This window comes from Panthera uncia (genome assembly GCF_023721935.1).
Source record: "Panthera uncia isolate 11264 chromosome B2 unlocalized genomic scaffold, Puncia_PCG_1.0 HiC_scaffold_24, whole genome shotgun sequence".
In the NCBI taxonomy this organism is placed as follows: Eukaryota; Metazoa; Chordata; class Mammalia; order Carnivora; family Felidae; genus Panthera; species Panthera uncia.
The window spans coordinates 30,500,447-30,517,083 of record NW_026057580.1 but is presented as its reverse complement, the minus strand read 5'-3'; positions in this window follow the sequence as shown (position 1 = coordinate 30,517,083).

Here is a 16,637-nt window from a genome sequence, read left to right as displayed (position 1 = left end):
CCACCCTTTTCTCTGAATCTTTTGATCTTTTCTTTCATGTTTACCAAGGTACTTCTCTCATTTCTACATAGTGGTAGTCACCACATTTTCCAGGCTTCCAAAAATCATTCTAGTAATGTGTAAGCAGTTTCTTGGGGGTCTTAACATGGCAGTAATGCCTCTATCTAGGAGAGTAATCCCAGATCAATAAACTCTTCTTGCTATAACTTTACATTCTGCTGCCTCATGATCCAGCACCTCAGAATCCAGTCCACTGCATACTCTCCAGGCTCCTGTTGCTACATATTGATTAGTTCCTAAAATTCTTTTGAAATATAGTTTCTTTTATATATTTAAAAAAACTAAGTTTATTTACTTTGAGAGAGATAGAGAGAGTGTGAGCAGAGAGGGAGAGAGAGAATCCCAAGCAGGATTCACACTGTCAGTGCAGAGCCTGATGCAGGGCTCTATCCCATGAACCCTGAGATTATAACCAGAGATGAAATGAAGATTCAGACTCTTAACCTACTGAGCCACCCAGGCACCCTTTGTTTCTTTTCTCTCTCAACAGGTCCAGCATTTCTCTAGGAAGATGGGAAGTGTTGTCATCTGCCAACACTCTCAGCAGTTGGGGGATGTATGCCTGGGTAGAGGATCTATGTGGTACATCATGGTCAATTAACTCTAGTTATTATTCTGATGTCCTGGAGGTGAAATAGGAGCAGATTGTGAATGGAGTGCTCATCTCTTGCAAGTCAGGGGCTATGGTAACATTTCCTTCAAGAAGGGGAGTACTAGGCTTTAAGAGAAAATGGTGTGCACTCTTTCCCACCTAGAGAGCTCACAAGGATACAGGAATTTAAGGTTTTCCAGTGTCCCCACACCATTTCTGAGGGTGTCATTCTTTCTCAATCAGGGTCTTAATCTCTGTGTAACCAACTTGCTGTAGTTGAGAATTCCCCCTCCTCTGGAGCTCTGTTATCCTTATAATTAAGTTCCTAGCCTTCAATTTTTTCTGCCCTCTGGCCAGAAGGCAGAAGATGAGACTCTTACATGTTTTCAAAAGAGACCTCTTGTTTTCAGATTTAGCTTTAATTTCACACCCTAAGCCTTTCATTTTCTTTCTCCGCTATGTCCATTGACTCAGCAACAGCCAACCAATTCCATAGTCCTACAATAAAGACTTCCTCCTAACTTCTCAAATGACTGTGGTATTGCTCCCACCAATGCATTCTCTTTGACTAGTTTCCTATCAGGATCACCACAGGGATAATAACCACCTACCAACAATTTTGATCTTTTTATTGCCAGTCAGACATTAGATGATTAACTTCAAAAATCTAATTTTAGAGTCTACTTCTTTGGACTACTTCTGACATCAATTATCTTGGGTCAAGTTTCCAGGGATTAAACTCTGAGATACAGATTAGTATGCAGGAAATTATTAGGGGCACCCTAGTAATCATCACCCGTGGGAAAATGAAGGAACTATGATTAGGCAGAAAGAGGAATTAAACTGTGAAACAGTCATAGCACAAAAATCTTAGTTGACCTTCAGGGAGATCTGGAGCTGTGCCCGCCCTTTGGAATTGTCCAACAATGAAGAAATGTAGCTGGGCCTCTATATTCTTCCACATGGACTGGCCTCTATATTTCTGCCAAAGAATACAGGCTGAACATGGAGTACAGGGTGATATTGGCTGCTACATTGGGGTACAGCTTCATTTGGCTGAAGGCAAATTTTGGAAAGCTCATTTGATAGTGGTCATCTCCCAACACTCTTAGCAGTTGGGGGACGTATGCTTGGGTAGAATGGTACATTATAGCTTCCATCCTAATATTCTAGCATTCTTATTTAGATTATTCATCCTGTGCAATATATTGTCTTTTTCTTATGCACGCACATGCACACACATACACACACACACACACACACAAAGACATGTGCATGCATACACACTCACACACATTGGCCTTGACTATGCCCTAAAAACACCATGTAACAGAATATCTCAGACTACCTATTTCTTCATCTCTATGCTCCTAATTTCAGGGCTTATTTTACTCTGTTAGGTTCCTGATACTTCCTGCTAACACAATCTCCATTTCTGGCACAATTAAAAAGGCCTAGCTCAATATGATCTTAGATGTTAAGACTTAGAGGATATTTGAGTAAACCCATGAACTGTTTTATTCACAATTTTATAATGACATTTTTATAAATACTCTTTTATCCCTTAATGATTTCTCATTCCAAAATTAGAAAAATGGAATGTTTATATAGAATTTAAGAAAATATTAAAGCTGAAAACAAGAATATTTAGTACATAAAAGATTTTCTTGGGCTTATCAGGATTTCAGAGCCTCAGAATGTATGTGCCTTCAAAGAGTTACAACAAATCCTTCCTGTTTTATTAAAGACATTTGCATGAACAGAAGACATTGTTTTTAACAGTTCACAAGCTTCTGCTGTTTTTATAGTATCTGAAGGCTGTATCATCTTTTAATGTCAATGCAGTTGGTTGCCATAGAAATTATAATGATGTCACTCACTATTTAAGTCTAGAAATAAACAGCAGGAACAGATGGGCATTTAAGAATGAAGGGCAGAGTTTTAATGCAAATGATCTCGAAAACAAACAAAAAAAGGCATGTTAAAAATCACATGCAAAAATAAAGCTACCTTGTGCAACATTAAAAATTAGGATGTGTCTCCATAATTAGCTATCTAGGTTGCTGGACTGAGATCAGGGTGTAAGAGCAGAAGGAGCAGGAAAGACATTGGAGAAAAGACTGAAACAGAATCCTGTCTAAACAGGGTTGAGACTGGATCATAGTCACAATACACAGATACAAATGCCCAGTAATCCCCAGCAGGATGGGACTGAGACAGACTGAAGAGAAATGTGAATTTAGTGTCACAGACATTAGGGCGGGTGTGATGACAGCTAAAAAACAAAACTAAACTAAAACAAAAGCAAAAACAACAAAATAGTAATATGTATGAGAACACATAGAAAAACATGTTTGCCATTCAAATCCAGGAAATCAAAGAAGTAGCATGTATCTAGGTCTAAAAAGCAACTAGAATTGTTTTAAATAGGCATTATTCTACAATTGTCGCACCATTTACTTAGAGAAGATGTACAGCTAGGTCTATTATTATTATTTTTATTTTTATTTTTTTTTAATTATTTTTTATTTTTTTTAAATTTTTTTTTAACATTTGATTTATTTTTGAGACAAGGAGAGACAGAGCATGAACAGGGGAGGGGCAGAGAGAGAGGGAGACACAGACTGAAACAGGCTCCAGGCTCTGAGCTGTCACCACAGAGCCCGACGCGGGGCTCAAACTCACGGACTGTGAGATCATGACCTGAGCCAAAGTCGGCCGCTTAACCGACTGAGCCACCCAGGCGCCCCTTATTATTTTTATTTTTAATGTGTATTTATTTTTGAGAGACAGAGAGACAGAGCATAGGCAGGAGGAATAGAGAGAGAGGGAGACACAGAATCTGAAGCAGGCTCCAGGCTCTGAGATGTGAGCACAGAGTCCAATGTGGGACTCGAACTCACAAACCATGAGATCATGACCTGAGCCAAAGTCAGACACTTAACTCCCTGAGCCACCCAAGTGCCCCTAAATCTATTATTATATTCTTTGTCAAAAAATTCTCACCCTGACGTATAATATTGACAAATTACTCAAAATATAACTGTGGGCACCAGTATATAGGAGGTCACACTAAAATCAAACTAGGTAAGTCAGCCAAAAAAAAAAAAAAAAGAAAAGAAAAATAATACCAATTTAAGGCAATTTAAATAGACTCAGACACCCAGACCTTTTAGATACATTGTTTTTAAAATATAGATTAAGGATTGTAAAAAGTCTAAAGATGTTTTCATCTTCAAGTCTTTGTTCTGTTTAGTTCTGTTTATCTGGCTAGAAAATTTTATTCAATGGTCACTAATTATATAATTAGAAAATAAGAACTGAGGGAAAAAAAAAACAACAACTACCTGCTAAAGAGACACATTGAGTTAAATCAAAGTGGAAATCTCCATGAAAATGCAATACAAAAGTTATTTGGAAGACTATTTAAAAACAATTTTACCCTGCACTGATTTTCATTACCTGATCTTTTAAAGTTTGTACTCATGTTTTTTCAGCAGAGGCCATCTGAGTCCTAAGCCTGTGGCAACAAGCATCCCTGACAGGTAATCACAGAATGGGGGTGGTTAAGTGTCCTCGGAGTAAACTTGGTCACCATTGTAGCTTGGTTTCTGGTGGTGAATATTACCCCTTCCATTTATTCTTAACAGATGATACGTTTGTGTAAGGAGTGACACACACATACAGCCTGACTGCCATATTGAGGTGTTGGTTTCTAAGAAAAGCTCAGGAATATGAACTCTCAAAATGAGTTGGGTATTTTGAGTTCACCTCTCCTTAATGATTTCAAAGTGTTTTTGTATTACAAAATTAAAAACATGTTAAAGATTTTCTTAGAGACTGAATATTTGTGTTTGCCCAAAATTCGTATGTTGAAACCCTATTTGCCAATGTGATGGTATTAAGAAATAGGCCTTTATTAGGAGATAATAGGGATTAGATGAGATGAGGGCTGAGTCCTCATGAATGGTATTAGTGTCGTGAGAAAACAAAAATTGGAATAAAAGTACAGTATTTACTTCCTGATACATAAAATGTCTCCTAATATCTCTTATGTGAAACTAAAGGGCTATGTTTAGATTAATAATTTTTATTTTTTCCTTGATTATGATCTGATGAGGTGAATTCGAGGATAATTTTCACATTGTTGAAAGATGTAAGTTAATTTATAGGTGGCTAGTATACATACTAAAAGCTATTATAACATAGCCACTGAGCATCTGGCACCTAATTTTGCTGCTAATACAATCAGACTGAATATAGGTAAATCATTAGACAATGATATTCAAAATACTGGAATGAGATTTTGAAAATTATAATTCTTTAGTTTTCTCTTTTGAACATTTGTCAAAAAGAGATATCCATCTGTCTGAAAAGGTGTAAGTAACATCCATTCTTACCCTTTTCCAAATAAAAGGTCAGGTCTAATCTCTTGCTGACTTTCTTTTTTTTTTTTAACGTTTTATTTATTTTTGAGACAGACAGAGACAGAGCATGAATGGGGGAGGGGCAGAGAGAGAGGGAGACACAGAATCGGAAGCAGGCTCCAGGCTCTGAGCCATCAGCCCAGAGCCCGACGCGGGGATTGAACTCATGGACCGCGATATCATGACCTGAGCTGAAGTCGGACGCTTAACCGACTGAGCCACCCAGACACCCCTCTCTTGCTGACTTTCAATGCCATCCATAAATTGCCCTCACCCTACCAAAATACACAACTTTTATTTTTAAATTCACAAACACATTGGTTGATTGATTCATAAACTATTAAAAAATCAGCTTAGGTTGTTTTGCATAGTTTTTGTCCTTATTTTACATTTCATTAGATATTGTGTGATACACTTCTTCGTTTTTGAAATAAGAATTTTCTTCCTTCACTTAAAAATCTCTCTTCCTGTCCAGGCTCTCCTTGGCTTCCAATCTACTCTTAGTAGAAAAGGTAGATTACAATTACACTTTCCAGTTCCTAATATCTCATTCACTCTTCCTCCATTTACATTTTTGATAATGACCTGCCACAGACACTACACTTCCTTAGATCTCTAATGGTTCTTCTAAGGATAAATTGATGAGATACCTCAGAGACTGTGATGTACTTTATATTTGTTTCTGTGACATTATTCTGCACTTCTGACATTTTAAAATTCTCTTCCCTTGGATTCTAAGCAAAAAGTTTAGTTTTCTTCCAACTCCTCTTCTCACTATTTCTCAGTTTCTCTTCTCTGTTTTTCAGGCTCTTTCTCCTGACCTTCCCACAAAATGAGAGTCTTTTTCAGGTTCCATCTTTAAAGATGGCTATACAGACCCACACACTTGTTACCCTCCTAAACTTTCCTTGGCTTTGTCACTCATATCATCATGTTCAGCTAACACAGAGAGGCTAATGACACCAAGTCATTCCCTTGATCACTCATGTCAGGGAGTTTCCCTTAGGTGTCTCATACATATCTGTTATTATATAGGCTTACATTCAACTCTCACCCCCTTATTAGCCCCCTCCCCCATACCATCTTCTGTTCTCCTAGCTCTTGCATCAGTTGTCTAGCCAGTCATACCTGAATAATGGAAATCACCTGAGACTGCCATTCTCTAGTGGATGAGACATCATTCCCTTTCCCTCATTGCTCTTTATCTGATTGATCAAAAAAGCACTGCTACTGTATTTTCTAAAATTATCTTCATGCTGTTTCTTCTTTTCCATCCCATCATTGCCTATTTCTCCCTTTCCATGTCCATATATTTTATATTTCTAAAAAGCAGTCTGATCTCATTTTAGTCTAATTACTAAAGCTTTATTTATTTTTCTTTAAATTTTTTTAAACGTTTATTTTATTTTTGAGACAGAGAGAGACAGAGCATGAATGGGGGAGGGTCACAGAGAGAGGGAGACACAGAATCTGAAACAGGCTCCAGGTTCTGAGCTGTCAGCACAGAGCCCGAAGCGGGGCTCGAACTCACGGACTGTGAGATCACGACCTGAGCCGAAGTCGGATGCTTAACCGACCAAGCCACCCAGGCACCCCTAATTACTAAAGCTTTAAAGTGTCATAAAAGACCCTTTCCAGTTTCACATCATGCTACTTAAGTTTGTTTCATTATATCATGCTCATTCACATCTTCTTGTCTCTGCATATTTTTTCCCTCAGAATATGTCAGTGCTGACATATCTTTGATCTTAGCTAGTATGTGTCCCTATGAAATTTACTTATTCTGTAAGATTCACATAAACAGATTTTTTGGAAGAAAAATACTCCATTTTCCCCACTATCCAGTGTGACTAGATCATATGTTCCCCTCTTTGCCCAGTTAAATACATACTATTATTTGATAGGTTTGTCATATTCATATCTATTCATTTATTTTTCTGTGAACTTCATGGAGGCAGGCATTGTGCACCTTACAGCTGTGTCCTAAATTGAAGGACTTGCAAACAGGTTGAATAATGAATGAATGAGTAAAGCTCAGAAATTATGGATAATGAAAGAATACAAGCATTTTATTGTATGATTTGGATCTGTTCATCTTACTCATAGGTCTTTTAAATGGGCTAGAAATACATGTGTAAACACATGGTAGATATACTTATAATCTAAGCACTGCATTTAATCTACTACCAAGATAATTATACTTATTTCTTGCCTCCTATACCCATCTGCCCTGCACACATCCTTTCACTTATCTCTCAAACTTGAATGTATCTCTTTTCTACTTCCTTTTGTTCATCTCATATCCTCTGTACTATCCACCTGTACACATTTTTAGCTGCATGTAAAAAAAGAAATTCTGCCTTTGAAGGGTCTATGAACTCATGACACAAAGGACTGTATGTAATGACTTAGATTTATTAATCTATAAAAATATATCTGAAATGAGATGCCATGTGGGGTTGAGCGATTTAGCCAAGAATCCTCAGTGTGTTACAATGTTTGGGGGATATAAAAGTCTCATTAATTATTTAGGAAAATTATATAATAGATGTAAGCTTTATAGTATGTCAACAGATGTTAGATCATGGAAATTTGGAATCTTGAGAAAGGAATGGTCAAAAGATTTATTGAGCATTCGTTATCATCCATGATATTTTTCTATGAGTAGCATTACCTCAAACACTGAATAGAATTCATATATTTGGGAGTAACAGACATCTAAGACCAAGTCTCTGTGCCAATTCAAGTATGGTAATTGTTCCCAGGAGAGTAAGTATAGCCTTTGAATCAGGAGCCAATTTTACCTATCCTATAATGTGTACTGAGGCATTTGGGGATGGTAATAACTATAAATCAGAGGATAGAAAACTTGTAGACAACACTAGTCAATGTGAATTTTCTTTCAGAGAATAATCAACTCTTTGGGATTATCTGTTCGTCCCTACAGTCCCACTCTCATCCCATATATATTATAAAAATCATCATTTTAAGAATCTTTGTAGTTGGGAAAGTGGATTGGATGGATTCCAAAATGTGTTGATGGAAAAGAGATATTAGCATTCTCAGAATTGAATAGCTGAGAAACAAAAAGATGTGTAAATTAGTCAGTTTACTGGCAAATTAAATAACTTTTAATTAGGTTTTTTTTCCAGGTTAAAAAGTTGTAAGAGCAGACTTGAATATCAAATGTAATGTACCAGTATTAATAAATGCTAACACACGTGCATGTGTGCACACACAGTAAGCATGGAAGAAAACAGGTAATAAAAAACAGGAAGAGCAAAAACCAGCTACATATATAGATATCTATTAGATGGGTCAACCAAGCCATGAGTTAGTTCTTTCAAAAGAGAAACACACTGCTAACAGTCTGGTGGTATTGGCCAAGAAAAAAAAAAAAAAAAAAAAGATGTAGCACAAACAATGAACAGACTGATTTGAAAAGTGGAAATCACTTTGTAACTAATAAAATTAACAAGATAATTAAAATAAATTATGAATAATAGGAAAATAAATAGGCAAATTACTAGAAACAATATACTCTGCTAATGACTATTAGCTAATCTTCCTAATCAATCCTTCTTTTTGGACAAACAGCTAAATCAGATATGCAGTGCGGAAGGACTATGTGACTGAATCCCAGTAAATCAACCATGATGAAAGTATTTCATTACCAGGTTGATCTCATAGTTTCAGTCCTCAACCATTTATGGTTTCACAGAATCTAGCTCCATACACTATTGGTAGCAAAGCCATAGGAAAAGAGGCCTGGGTCCATCAAATCAATGATTGGAAGAGACCACCTGAAAACTAATGACTTCCATTCACAATTTTACACAAACATGAAATTTACTTGTATTTTATTAAGATGTTGAGATTCTGATATTTAATTCTTAAACAGCTATTATACATCAACAATGCACTTTAATATATTTTAATTATATTATTACCAAAAACTTTTTGTGAAGTAAATAGCATGCCTGAACAGAACAGTAGGAAATTATTGCATGCAGAAGAAAAAAATGGAGAAAAAAACTCCAAAATCACTTTTCTTTACTAGTAAATTCCACCAAACAGTCTAGAAAAAAATTTATAATAGTACATAAAAAACTAGAGAGAATAAAATACATATTATACTCTCCAATTTGTTCTATGAGGCCAGGAAAACTTTGATAAAATAATATCCAATATGAATACTACCCACTAAGAAAATTATAGTCTAATATCATTTGTGAACATAAATATAATACCTTTAAAAAACAAATATACCTTACTGGTAAACTAAGAATGGAAGTCAATTTAGATAAAATTATAAAGATATCTACTAGAAATTTGCAGTCACCATCATATTTAATGGTGAGCTATTAAATGAGTTGATGGCATGTAAACTTAATTGTGGTAATCTTTTCACAATGTGGACATATATTAAATCATCATTTTGTACTCAATCAATCAGTGAATCAATACTTCCCCTCCGAAATTGGGAAGAAGGTAAAGAGATTCACTAAAATTACATTTTCTTCAGAACTAAGTCAGAAGTTTTAGTGCAAAAGAAAAAGAAAAGGTATATATCTATAATGATCGTAAAGGAAGGTAATATGATGTTGCTTATAGAAAATTCAGAGGACCAAAAGATGAATTCTGAAGAATTACTAAGAGTTTATCAAATTTATCAACACAAATCAATATACCCAATGTTTCATTTCCACATATTAACTAAAACAGAAAAAGAGGCATTTAATAAATAAAATAGCACCTGACAAGGAATGTTTAGGAATAAATATAAAAAATGTACTCAAGGCATATATGAAAAATTTATAACACTGATTCAGTTTATTTTATTGAAAGAAATTACAAAAGACCTAAATATTTCATTGAAAGGCATTAAAGAGCCTTAAATAAATGAAGTTTATATCATAGTCATAGATGATTATGTCTCAGTGTTGTAAAAATTGTCAACTATCCCTATATTGTTCTACACATTTAATATTCAAAGTCCCAATAAGATTTTTGAAATCTCTACAAATTGACTTTAAGACTTAAAAGAAAAATATAATGGCTTTATATAGTCAACATAAGAACAATAAGGAGGAAAGATTTTCATTATCAACATTTATAATAGAGCTATAGTAAATAAGTCACTTTAGTATTGGTGCATGTCTAGCAAATAGAGAAATGGAACTAAAATATAACCATTATAAATGTTACTTGGTAAGTTATTTATAACAAGATGGATATTCAATAAAGTGGAAAACAATGCTTTTTTTCCATGAGTGGTGTTGGAAATAGGATATCGGTGTATAAAATATGAAACATGGACCCCTACCTCTACTATATTGAAATATTAAGTGTAGATAGATTATAAAATTAAGTGAAAAAACAAATTAAATAAATAAGTAAATCACTATAAAGTGAGACTGTGAAAATATAATCCTTGAGAATATTTTCATAACCACAAAGTATAAAGATATTTTTATAATGTATAAATTTTATTGATCATTAAAGAAAATAGGACAGTGAAAATTAATTTAAGAAATTGTGCCTATTGAAAGGCACCTTTAAGAACATGAGAAAATAAGGCAGAAAATATAAGCTTATATTTATAATTCTTCTAGGCATCAAGGGACTTATATACAGAAAATACAAAAAGGAGGAGATAGACATTGCAAAGACATTGAGGAGATAGACATTGCAAAAATAAAATAAGAAGAAGAAATGAGACAGTTTGTTAAAATATTTATTCAAATTGCCAATAAGTATACTAAAACATGCTTAAATTCATAGATAATAAAAAAATGATTAGAAACTATGCCTACTAGAATGTATAAAATTACTTCTGACTGTATCAATTGTGGGCAAAATGTGGAGCTACAAGAACTCTAATGATATCATAACTGATAAAAATATTTTCAGAAATAAATTATTTCTTAGTAATATACCTTATAATAAAGATGTGATATACACAGCAGTGAGTTATGTGAACATATGCATGAAAACTATATATAAGAATATTTAAAGCTACTTTGTAATAGCTCATAACTAGAAACAATCCAAATATCCTTGAACAATAGAATGAAAGAATAAATGGCAGTGCAGTCAAATAATGGAATATTATACAACAGAGAAAAGGAATGTGCTAGTGCTATAGTCAACAAACATGAATCTATAAAACATAATGATATGAAATATAAATAAGGCATAAAAGAATACTTGTTATATGATTTCATTTATAGAAGCGTTCACATTCAGGCAACAGAAAATAATTTACATTTTAAGATAGAATGCATTTTCAGTTGAAAAACTAAGAAGACAAACAAGGAAGCAAGCATTTATTTTTGGGTAAGTGCAAAAGAACAACTTGATGAATCTAGATAATCCATAAATAATCCATAATATAAATCTCAGAAATGTAGAAGCTGTGAAAAGAGTTGGTGTGGTCAATCACATCATTTTAGTGTAGAACTAGTCTGGATGATGGTGGAAATTCAATTTTTTTGTTTTATAAACAGAATATAAGAGCATGAATCTTAAAAATATAAAATAATAACATACCTAAGAGAAGTGGCATAAAAGAGAAGTAGTAAGTATTTGAGTGATACTTTTCTCATTTCTTAATACTTAAAAATAGATAACTCAATTTTTAATTTTTGAGGAACTGGCAACCTATTTTTCAGAGAGGCTGCTCCAATTAAAAACAGAATTACCATATGATCCAGTAATTCCACTATTGGGTCTTTCTTTACTGAAAGTAAATGAAAACACTAATTCAAAAAGATATAGACATCCCTATGCATATCTCAGCATTATTTATAATAGCCAAGATAAGGAAGCAACCCAAGTGTCCATAAAAGATGAATGGATAAAGAATGTGACATATATCAGCTATAATACTGCTCAGTATTATAATAATTATATGTAATGTTATATATAATATACGAATATATAATCTATATAATGAAGTAATAATATATTATAACTAATATATAATTATATATTATATATGACAATAATTATAACTATGATTAAATATAATAATTACATATAATGAAATATTGTTGAGCCGTAAAAAAAAATTTAATCTTGCCATTTACAACAATATGGACAGATATAGAGAGTATAATGGTAAGTGAAATAAGTCAGTCAGAGAAAGACAAATACCGTATAATTTCACTCGTATGTGTAATTTTAGAGATGAAACAAGTGAGCAATTGAAGAAAAAAAACCAAAATAATAGTAAACTCTTAAATACAGAGAACAAACTTGTGGTTAGTAGATAGGATGTGGGGAGGAGGGAGGAAAAGATAAAGGGGATTAAGACTACACTTATCTTGCTGAACAGTGAGAAATGTATAGAATTGTTGAATCATATTATACACTTCACATTAATATAATACTGTTAATTATACTTGAATTAAAAACCAGTAGACATAAAAGCTAATAAATATTGTAACTGGTATACAAAAAATCTATTAAACTTCGAAATACATAATACCATGAAGATAAACATAGAAGATAAAAAAGAAAAAATAAACGGCAAAGCAAAAAAAAAAAAAAGTGAAAGAGCAAGTAAAAACAAATGTGGTCATTCCTATAAAATATACAAATAAATATACATAGGATGAATATATCCAGTTAAATTTTAAAAATAGATTTAAAATATTTGTAATATTACAGACATATATAACAAGGAGTAACTCAAAATGATGGAAATTAAATGTTCAGCCAAATATATGACAAATGCATGGGGAAAAAAAAAAACCAAGTTTGATTTCAAAGCAAAAGCAATAGATAAAAAAAGAAAGGGGATACTAAAATATTATAATCATGAATATACAGTAACCGTAAAATTGAACATGAAAGCCTTTTAAGAAATAAATGGATAAATAGAGTAAAATACAAGATAGATAACAGATCAACTGGATAAATTTTTAAAGTGTATAGAGAACCCCATCATCAAAATAAGTCTGATCTAATAGATTAATTTAAACTCTGTATGAATTGAAAACAGAGGCTATTATTCTCTTTAAGAGTGCATGGAAATATTGTAAAAATTACCCATATGTTAGGACAAATAGAAAATGTCTACAGAAAATAACATTACATTCCCTTATGAAAATTTTAAAAAAATGTGTTTAATAGTAAAAAGAAAAAAAAACCAATAAAATTCAAGAGAAATTTAAACACAAATTGCAGAATACAGATAATAACTGTAAAGAACAGGCTATTTCCCCCAACTCCTGGCTATGGCAAAGGATGGCTAAAGATAGCTGTTTGGCTAATAATAGCTAAAGATATGTTTAAAGAGTTAAAAAGTCTTATATTCCTAAACCAGAAAAGGAAAATGCTGTGTATTGAATAAAAGTGACAGTAAATAATAATAAAATTAATGTAAGAAAAACAGAAAAATAATGTAATAAAAACTAATAAACTAGAAAAATAATAAAATGGTAAACTGTTTATTTTACAAAAAAATACCTAAATTGTTAAAAATGTAACACAGATACGCCACCAGCTAACCTAATCAAGAAAAAAATACCCTCCATGTACCAAATTGAAAAAATTACAAATGAAAAAGAAAAAGTAAACACAAATACAAGAGAAATGGAGTGAGTGAAGAGATGATAATTTGAAAGAAAACTGACATGTGAAAAGGCCAGTACATTTTCAATGCAATGCGTGATCTCTCACACACCCATCCCCTCCCCTGCCACACACACACAACACAAGGCACAAGATATTTCAAGAGTAAATTTAAATATAATTTCTCAAAATAGATAATGCCAGTTATCCATTTAAAATGTGCTACGGAACCTTCTATTAAAGCTGTAGTCTTAGACTAGCAGCTTTGGCGTCAGTAGGCAGCTTGACAGACCTGCTTAGACTCTTCAGTTTCAATACGACATCCTGGTAATTTGTATGCACGTGACAGTCTGAGAAGTCCTGTGTTAAAGCAGTGGTTCTCTGCACTGTTTACACATGAGAATCCCCGGAAAAGTTGTATAACAAACAAACAAGCAAACAAGCAAGCAAAAAAGCAAGCAAAAAACAGGGTAATAGGTTCTCAAACCTAAGATTATGAAATCGCTATGGTGTAGCTCCCAGGCAATAACAATTTAAAAAAAAAATATTGTTCTAGTTTGGAGAACCAGATTTTGGCATACATGTCAGGTATGAGTTGTGTATAAACACAAAATATTTTTGTTTTTGTTAATAAATGATATCAACATCATGTGCTACGACCATATGGCCTGATAGTTGTAGGGAAATTTTTAAGTTACCAATTAACATATCTCATCCTTTGTGATATGTGAATTTAGTATTATCTGGTGATTTTCTAATGTAATTCAATTACAAAAAAATTAGTCACTATATCATTTTTGATTTCAATATTAGAGTTTCCTTGTACCATGGGGTTATTTCCCTGCCTCTTTTTCCAGGCACAAAGTTCCCCTGAGTCTAACATTCAATTGTGGGAGGAAGGAGAAAAGAGGAAGGTTGGTGATAAGTTTATGAAGGTTACTAACTACCAACAGTTCCTGAAGAGTTTGGAGCTTCCTTCTGAGACTGCCTGCTGGTGGCATCACCATGTTCCTGCATCCATAGCTCCCAGACACCCTTCTTGAGCTCTGTCCACCTTCCTGGTAGCCATTGCCTTTTTCTCTCCTCACCCCATAGTAGCAAGGCTGTTCCTTGGGCAGCTGTGAAGGGTGCTGGCAAGCAGGCTGGAGCCATGCATACTTCAGCTATACTTTCCATAGCCCAGATACGTGCCAGAACCCTATCCATGCAAGCAGAGAGTGCAAGCTGTCCCCTGGCATCTCTTGCCCTGGCCTCCTTCACTTTGAGTTATGAAATTCTGGCAGTTCTCTAGACCAGGAAGTTTTGAATGGATACTAAAACAATCTATTTTAATGGGTCTCTATGGGAACATGAAACTCTGTGATAGAAACCATACCTTGCTGATGAATGTAGAAGGACATTATTAAAATCCAGAACTCTTGTCTCCCATGAAGAACCTATTTCCCTCATCTAATCACCTCGTTATATGGCAATGAGGCAGGGGACAGAGGTATTACCACACAGACTGTGCACTGCAATTCCTGCAGTGTGGTTTCTACTGTTTGAGTGGGCTTTGTTGGAATTTAGAAACTAAATTTTGTCAGTTAGCTCCAGAGCAAGTAATCTCAGTCAAAAACAGGGTTAATCATAAAACAAATAAAATACTAAGTTTTGATGTTGGAAGTTTTTCACAAGCAGATATAATTTATATTACCCCATGGCCCATGAATCTTAATCTTTTATCAAGGTTATTCTAAGATCATGTTTAATATTTATCCACTAAAAATATGCTAAATATACTTATGAGCAACACAAGCACATACCACTCCTGTTAAGTTTGTCTAAACAAATTTGACCAAAGGAAAAGAAATAAGCCTATATTTTGAAAACAATCAAACAAAAATATTAATATCAATAGGTGATACACCTGTAGAAAATTTAAAGATAATTTAAAACTGAAATATTATGGGCACAATATTAAAATTCAGTTAAGGGCACCTGGGTAGCTTTGTCAGTTAAGTATCCACCTCTTGATCTTGCCTCAGGTCCTAATCTCACTGTTCAGGGGTTCCAGCCTGACATGGGGACTCTGGGCTGACGGGCTCCCAAGAGCCTGCTTGGGATTCTCTCTCCTTCTCTCTCTGCCCCTCTCCCACTCTCACATTCACTCTCTATCTCTCAAAATAAATAAATAAACTTAAAAATAAAATAAAATAAAATAAAATAAAATATAATAAAATAAAATAAAATAAAATAAAATAAAATAAAATAAAATAAAATTTACTTAAATGGCTGGTTACAAAACTGTAAGTATGAGTACTATAGCCGCATAAAAGCAGCAAGTAGTTAGATAATATAAGGTAAGAGTAGATAGCAATTTCGGTAGCCAAATAAATGAAAATAACATCAGAAAATTCATCACTAGAAATTATAAAAAGTTAATAGGAAGAAAAGGTTGTTTCTAAGGAGTGATCCAAAGAAGGACTTCATGAATGAAACCCAAACTTGTCTTGGATAGGAAAACACAAGTATATGAAGATGTCAAGTTAAAATATCATATAGATACTTTTGAAACTTGACTAAATTTTCCTAAATTTCATATTAGAGAACAAACATTCCGAGTGACCAAAAAATTTTGAACAAACAGCATACTTCCATATATTAACCATTTCAAATGTATAATAGTAAAATATCTATATTTATATCTAACTATATATCATGACAGGAATACACATATCAATAGAAAATAGTAGAGCCTTTTGTTAAATGGCAAATGTGGTTCTTCATATTAGTAAGAAAATTATTAATTATAAAATGATTTTTTTAACAATTAGGTAGTCATGTAAAATAAAAAAGTTTACATTTTCCATTACACCAAGATAAAATACAGGTGAAATTCATATTTATATGTTTTTAAAAAAGTGGTTACCCTAAAAGTACTACAAAGGAATATGAGAATTTTAAAATACAATATATTGAAGTAGAGAAGGCTTTTATAA